The following is an 8,214-nucleotide window of genomic DNA, read 5'->3' as shown; positions in this document are numbered from 1 at the left end:
ATGCTTGGACACCCCTTTAATTTCTCAGTAAGAAAGAGCAGCTCTTGCACTGGCGGACATTGCCTGGACACTTACGACATGGTCACCTACTCATTTGAAATGTATGGCCAGCAATGCTCTGGCCGGGGAATCCGCTCCAGGACTTTGCCATAAATTATTGCGCTGTGGATGGTGCAAAGTAAAAATGTCAAATTTTCCCTAGATATGCCATTTCAGTGGCGAATATGTCGTGCCCAGCTTGTGTCACTGGAGACACACATCCCAAAAATGATTAAAAGGGTTCTCCCGGGTATGACAATGCCATATATGTGGAAGTAAACAGCTGTTTGGGCACGCTGTAGAGTTCAGAGGGGGAGGGAGCACCATTTGGCTTTTGGAGCGTGGATTTGCTTGGTAGTAGTTTTGTTTGAGTATTGCTGGTGTTTCCGTTTATAATGTGGGGGTACATGTAAGCTTGGCAGAGTACATCAGGACGGGGCCTGGAAGGCTTCCGTGCTAGGCAGAGCGGGAGGCCAGTATTAGGCCTCCGGATGCCATTGCAGCCACCGGAACCCCTGCAACTTCATTGCTGGGGTGCCGATGAGCTGCAAACAACTTAAATGCAGTGATCGCTTTTGACCGCTGCATTTAAGGGGTTAATTGCGGGGATCAAAGTTAATTTTGGTCCCCGCCATTACAGTCGGATGTCAGCTGTAATACACCGCTGACATCCGGCGATGATGGCACCGACTCAGCTTCTGAGCCGGTGCCATGCATTTGTCGTATGGATACGGCAAAATGCGGGAAGCACTAGCCTTCCATGGTGTATCCATTCGGCAAATGTCGGGAAAGGGTTTTAATGGCCGCGCATTGTTGTGGGTTAAACAACTCTTTACCTGCAAAATCGTACATTCATTAAAGAATACACCATGTATGGCCACACGATTTTCCATGTAAACAGCCGTTTTACCCGCAACAATGTGCCATTGACAAACAATTTGACAGCCGCTCCAAAGAGGGTGCCAGCGCGCAAGTCGACCATATAGCACCCGGGTCAGTGATGCTCCATGTGTCCTTATCCTAATTTGTCATGAAATTACGGGGAAACAGACAAGACCTGGCCATGAAACTGCTTATTAATCAATTGTCCAATTAGTTTTGGGCCTGTGAGTATGGAGGGAGAGACTGTGTAAAAAATGGCTGTAATTCCTTTAAATCCCCTGAAATTAAAACTGGAAATCTACACTTCAATCACATCTTTATTGGTTTGTTTCAGATCCATTGTGGTGGTGTATGGTAGGGTTGTCACAATACCAGAATTTGGACTTCGATACCGATACTTCGTGTAGTATAGCGACTCTTCATACCAAAACGATACTTGAGGACGGAATAATTTTGGAATTTTTTTTTCTCTTTGCATCCCAGCGTTCATAATTTTTTTATTTTTTGCCGGCTACTGGGACACTTTGGATAAATGGCCGTACTACTGGTTCTTTGACCAAATCAATGTAATGCCGAGGTGTTGGTGTACCTGAAATGAAGACTAGAGGGGTCCGACTACCATACATTATGCCACACCATAATCCAAGGAGTAGGACTGATATGACTGACGTTTCCTTGTGAAGGCGTCTTCATGGCGTTGCCCACGTGGTCTCCAGACAAATCTTGCGTCCGAGACAAAAGCGGGACTCATCGCTGAAGAGGATAGACCTCCATTCCAGCCTTCAATGCCATCTTGCCGTGCACCATGATAGCCTTTGAGAGCAGTGGCGTGTGGTAAATGGAGCACCTCTAGCTGAATGTCTGGCTTGTAGCCCAATGTCATGCAAACGCCTTCTGATGGTTTGTGTCGACACTGGTTGCCGCCCTAGGCTTGGTATGTGACGTCCAATTTCACTTGCAGTACAGAATGTATCACTATGGGGTCATTCTTCCAACCAGACTATCCATCCATGCAAAGATTCGTCTCCACGCACCTCTTGCTGTCATTTCCGTTCCTTGTTGTTCCCCCAACCTCCGGGACCGTATTACGGTCCGCAATTACGGAGATTTTTACGGTCGTGTGAATGGGGCCTTATTTGTGTTGCAACAGATCCGGCTATACGTTGGGGTTCCATTGTAAATGGAAAACACGACCCAAGTGTAAAGGATCTGCCAGGCACAGCTTCGGGGTTAACTCCCTTAATGAATCAGTCAGCACCTGAATCTACATCCCTGAGACTGACTCCAGCTTCCACCACTCAGGCTGGCAGGCTTAGGAGTGGGAGAGCCTATCGCAGCCTGACCAGACTCAGCTAGCTCCCGCCCTCTGTCTATTTATACCTGCCTTTCCTGTTCCTCCTTGCTTGTTATTCTTTTTCGTGTGGTTTCCTGGCCCAGCTACAGCTCCTTCTATTTTGTTCCTGCTCCATACAGACCCTGGCTTACTGACTACTCTTCTGCTCTTCGTTTGGTACCTCGCACACTCCTGGCTTGACTCGGCTCGTTCACCACTCTGGTTGCTCACGGTGTTGCCGTGGGCAACTGCCCCTTTCCCTTGCTTGTATTCCCTTGTATGTTTGTCGTGCGCTTACTGAGTGCAGGGACCGCCGCCCAGTTGTACCCCGTCGCCTAGGGCGGGTCGTTGCAAGTAGGCAGGGACAGAGTGGCGGGTAGATTAGGGCTCACTTGTCCGTTTCCCTACCCCCCGGTCACTACATAATAACAAGCCCATACCTAGTCTACCCTGGTCCCTGACACCACTATGGACCCCCGTGAGACCCTGGCTCAGCAAATGCAGGGTCTCTCCCTACAGGTCCAGGCCCTGGCTCAGAGGGTCAACCAGCCTGATGCTACCTTGGTAGTTCCCCTCACCACACCTCTTGAACCCCACCTCAAGTTGCCCGACTGGTTCTCAGGGGACCGGAGGGCTTTTCTCTCCTTTCGGGAGAGTTGTAGGCTTTACTTTCGTTTAAAGCCTCATTCCTCAGGTTCTGAGAGCCAGCGGGTGGGTATAATTATGTCCCGGCTCCAGGAAGGGCCCCAAGAGTGGGCCTTCTCCTTGGCTCCTGACGCCCCTGAACTTTCCTCCGTTGATTGTTTTTCTGCTCTCGGACTTATTTATGACGAGACTGACAGGACTGCCTTTGCCGAGAGTCAGCTGGTGACCTTACGTCAGGGTAAGAGACCTGTTGAGGAGTATTGCTCTGACTTTAGGAAGTGGTGCGTAGCTTCTCGGTGGAATGACCCTGCCTTAAGGTGCCAGTTTAGGTTGGGTCTGTCGAATGCCCTGAAAGACCTGCTAGTTAGCTATCCCTCTTCTGACTCCCTAGACCAGGCTATGGCTTTAGCGGTACGACTTGACCGACGTCTCAGGGAACGACAACATGAACGTTTATGTGTTTTCTCCTCCGACTCCCCCATGATGCCTCCCGAAGTTCCGTTGCTTCGTTCCTCCAGGAAAGACTCAGAGATACCTATGCAACTCGGGGCCTCCGTGTCCCCCCAACAACGTAGAGAATTCCGCAGGAAGAATGGTCTCTGCTTCTACTGTGGGGATGACAAGCATCAAGTGAACTGTCCAAAGCGTAAGAATGCAGCCAGAGAACTTCCGCGCCTAAGTGATCATCGGGGAGGTCACTTGGGCGCACAGGTATTTCCAGTAAATAGGAAACGTACTAAGATCTTGCTTCCCTTTCAGGTCTCTTTTGGTGGTAGGTCTGCTACCGGCAGTGCCTTCGTGGATTCAGGGTCCTCTACTAATATGTCTGTGGAATTTGCTATGTCTCTTGCTATGCCTCTGATTGATTTGCCTAAACTTGTCCCGGTAGTGGGTATCGACTCCACTCCTCTTGCTAATGGTTATTTTACACAGCATACCCCTGTTTTTGAACTCCTTGTTGGCTCCATGCATTTGGAGCAATGCTCTGTACTGTTGATGCAGGGATTATCGTACGATTTGGTTCTAGGCCTTCCCTGGTTGCAGTTGCATAATCCCACGTTTGACTGGAATACTGGGGAGCTAACCAAATGGGGTAATGAATGTTGTACGTCATGTTTTTCTGTTAATTCTATTTCTCCCCCTGAGGAGGCGAATACGCTACCCGAGTTTGTTCAGGACTTCGCTGATGTTTTCTCGAGGGAGGCCTCCGAAGTGTTACCTCCTCATAGAGAATACGATTGCGCTATCGAATTGGTACCAGGAGCTAAGCTTCCTAAGGGTAGGATATTTAATCTTTCTTGTCCCGAACGTGAAGCCATGAGAAAGTATATCCAGGAATCCCTGGCCAAGGGTTACATTCGTCCCTCTTCTTCTCCGGTAGGTGCTGGCTTCTTCTTCGTGGGGAAGAAGGATGGTGGTCTTAGGCCATGCATTGACTACCGTAGCCTGAATAAGGTCACGGTAAGGAACCAGTATCCCCTTCCTTTGATTCCTGATCTCTTTAATCAGGTTCAGGGGGCCCAATGGTTCTCTAAATTGGATCTACGGGGGGCGTATAACCTTATTCGCATCAAAGAAGGGGATGAGTGGAAGACTGCGTTTAACACGCCCGAAGGCCATTTCGAATACCTCGTCATGCCCTTTGGGTTGTGTAATGCCCCTGCGGTCTTCCAGAATTTCATAAATGAGATTTTGAGAAATTACCTGGGGATATTTCTTGTAGTGTACCTTGATGACATACTGGTGTTTTCCAAGGACTGGTCCTCCCACATTGAGCATGTCAGGAAGGTGCTCCAGGTCCTTCGGGAAAACAAACTGTTTGCCAAAACCGAAAAATGTGTGTTTGGGGTACAGGAGATACCATTTTTGGGTCAAATCCTCCTCATGAATTCCGCATGGACCCCGCCAAGGTTCAGGCTGTGGCGGAATGGGTCCAACCTGCCTCCCTGAAGGCGTTACAGTGTTTTTTGGGGTTCGCTAATTATTACAGGAGATTTATTGCTAACTTCTCGGTCATCGCTAAGCCTCTTACGGACCTCACTTGCAAAGGTGCTGATCTCCTCCACTGGCCTCCTGAGGCTGTCCAGGCTTTTGAGGTCCTTAAGAAGTGCTTTATCTCGGCCCCGGTGCTGGTTCAGCCCAACCAAATGGAGCCATTTATCGTGGAAGTTGACGCATCTGAGGTGGGAGTGGGGGCTGTCTTGTCCCAGGGTACCAGGTCCCTCACCCATCTCCGCCCCTGTGCCTACTTCTCCAGGAAGTTTTCGCCAACTGAGAGTAACTATGATATTGGCAACCGCGAACTCTTAGCCATTAAATGGGCATTTGAAGAGTGGCGCCACTTCCTGGAGGGGGCTAGGCACCAGCTAACGGTCCTTACCGACCACAAGAATCTGGTTTTCCTAGAATCTGCCCGGAGGCTAAACCCGAGACAAGCTCGATGGGCGTTATTTTTTACCAGATTCAATTTTTTGGTTACCTATAGGGCTGGGTCTAAAAATATTAAGGCTGATGCACTGTCGCGTAGCTTCATGGCCAGCCCTCCTTTGGAGGAAGATCCTGCTTGTATTTTGCCTCCAGGTATAATCATTTCCTCGATCGATTCTGATTTAGTCTCTGAAATTGCTGCTGATCAAGGTTCAGCTCCCGGGAACCTTCCTGAGAACAAGCTGTTTGTTCCCCTGCAATTCCGGCTAAGGGTACTTAGGGAAAATCATGACTCCGCACTATCTGGTCATCCAGGCATCCTGGGTACCAAACACCTCATTACCTGAAATTATTGGTGGCCTGGGTTGCCTAAAGACGTTAAGGCCTACGTCGCCGCTTGTGAGGTTTGTGCTAGGTCCAAGACTCCCAGGTCCCGACCAGCGGGCTTACTGCGTTCGTTGCCCATTCCCCAGAGACCTTGGACACATATCTCCATGGATTTTATCACCGATTTGCCTCCATCCCAAGGCAAGTCGGTGGTGTGGGTGGTGGTAGACCGCTTCAGTAAGATGTGCCACTTTGTGCCCCTCAAGAAACTACCCAACGCCAAGACGTTGGCTACCTTGTTTGTCAAACACATCCTGCGTCTCCATGGGGTCCCTGTCAATATTGTTTCGGACAGAGGGGTACAATTTGTTTCATTGTTTTGGAGAGCCTTCTGTATGAAGTTGGGGATTGATCTGTCCTTCTCCTCTGCCTTCCATCCTGAAACCAATGGTCAAACGGAGAGGACTAATCAATCTCTAGAACAATACTTAAGGTGTTTTGTCTCTGACTGTCAATATGATTGGGTCTCATTCATTCCCCTCGCCGAATTTTCCCTTAATAACCGGGTCAGTAACTCGTCAGGGGTCTCTCCATTTTTCTGTAATTTTGGGTTTAATCCACGGTTCTCCTCCGTTTCACCTGGTAGTTCCAACAATCCCGAGGTAGAGGTCGTTCATCGGGAACTGTGCACAGTCTGGGCCCAGGTTCAGAAGAACCTAGAGGCGTCCCAGAGCGTACAAAAAACTCAGGCTGATAGAAAACGTTCTGCTAACCCCCTGTTTATGGTCGGGGATCTGGTGTGGTTGTCGTCTAGGAACTTGCGTCTCAAGGTTCCGTCCAAGAAGTTTGCTCCCCGGTTTATTGGGCCGTATAAGGTCATTGAGGTCCTCAATCCTGTCTCCTTCCGGCTGGAGTTACCCCCGTCTTTTCGTATACACAACGTGTTTCATGCCTCCCTCCTTAAACGCTGCTCCCCGTCCTTGGCTCCCTCGAGGAGACCTCCTGTTCCCGTCCTCACCCCTGAGGGGGTGGAATTCGAGGTGGCCAGGATTTTGGACAGCAAGATGGTCCAAGGCTCCCTCCAGTACCTGGTCCATTGGAGAGGTTACGGGCCCGAGGAGAGGACTTGGGTACCCGCCCGGGATGTTCACGCTGGGGTATTGGTCAGGAGGTTCCACCTGCGTTTCCCCAGTAAGCCAGGTCCACTTAGAAAGGGTCCGGTGGCCCCTCATAAAAGGGGGGGTACTGTAAAGGATCTGCCAGGCACAGCTTCGGGGTTAACTCCCTTAATTAATCAGTCAGCACCTGAATCTACATCCCTGAGACTGACTCCAGCTTCCACCACTCAGGCTGGCAGGCTTAGGAGTGGGAGAGCCTATCGCAGCCTGGCCAGACTCAGCTAGCTCCCGCCCTCTGTCTATTTATACCTGCCTTTCCTGTTCCTCCTTGCTTGTTATTCTTTTTCGTGTGGTTTCCTGGCCCAGCTACAGCTCCTTCTATTTTGTTCCTGCTCCATACAGACCCTGGCTTACTGACTACTCTTCTGCTCTTCGTTTGGTACCTCGCACACTCCTGGCTTGACTCGGCTCGTTCACCACTCTGGTTGCTCACGGTGTTGCCGTGGGCAACTGCCCCTTTCCCTTGCTTGTATTCCCTTGTATGTTTGTCGTGCACTTACTGAGTGCAGGGACCGCCGCCCAGTTGTACCCCGTCGCCTAGGGCGGGTCGTTGCAAGTAGGCAGGGACAGAGTGGAGGGTAGATTAGGGCTCACTTGTCCGTTTCCCTACCCCCCGGTCACTACACCAAGTGTGAACAAAGCCAGATATAAAAGGTGTCCTTTATGTCCATTGAAACCAATCAGAACAGCTTTCATTTTAAAAATGAAATGTGGCCTTTTCTTGGTGACTATGGACGACAAGGTCCAATGCTTACTAGTTAGGGTATGTGCACACACACTAATTACGTCCGTAATTGACGGACGTATTTCGGCCGCAAGTCCCGGACCGAACTCAGTGCAGGGAGCCGGGCTCCTAGTATCATACTTATGTACGATGCTAGGAGTCCCTGCCTCTCCGTGGAACTACTGTCCCGTACTGAAAACATGATTACAGTACGGGACAGTTGTCCTGCAGAGAGGCAGGGACTCCTAGCATCGTACATAAGTATGATGCTAGGAGCCCGGCTCCCTGCACTGTGTTCGGTCCGGGACTTGCGGCCGAAATACGTCCGTCAATTACGGACGTAATTAGTGTGTGTGCACATACCCTCATGTTCCCAGACCCACATAACCTGGTCACAGCCTGGTCAGTATATGATATTGTTTCTAATTCCTTCTACCCTTGAGGTATATCTACCTTGTACATTTCATCTATAGTGAAGGATTCTAGAGGAAAGCTACTATTTGTATCTCCTGACCGCTAGAGTTGCACACATAATTATCTCAAGTTCTGACTATTGTTCCCACGTACTTTTCCAAAATCCGCCATTCCTTGCTGTGGGACAGGTGGAGAGGGACAGTTATATTTCTATGCACCATCTAAGCTGTAATTTTTTATATCTG

Source organism: Rhinoderma darwinii, chromosome 13, assembly GCF_050947455.1.
Source record: "Rhinoderma darwinii isolate aRhiDar2 chromosome 13, aRhiDar2.hap1, whole genome shotgun sequence".
Taxonomy (NCBI): Eukaryota; Metazoa; Chordata; class Amphibia; order Anura; family Rhinodermatidae; genus Rhinoderma; species Rhinoderma darwinii.
Note: the sequence above shows the minus strand (reverse complement) of the source record.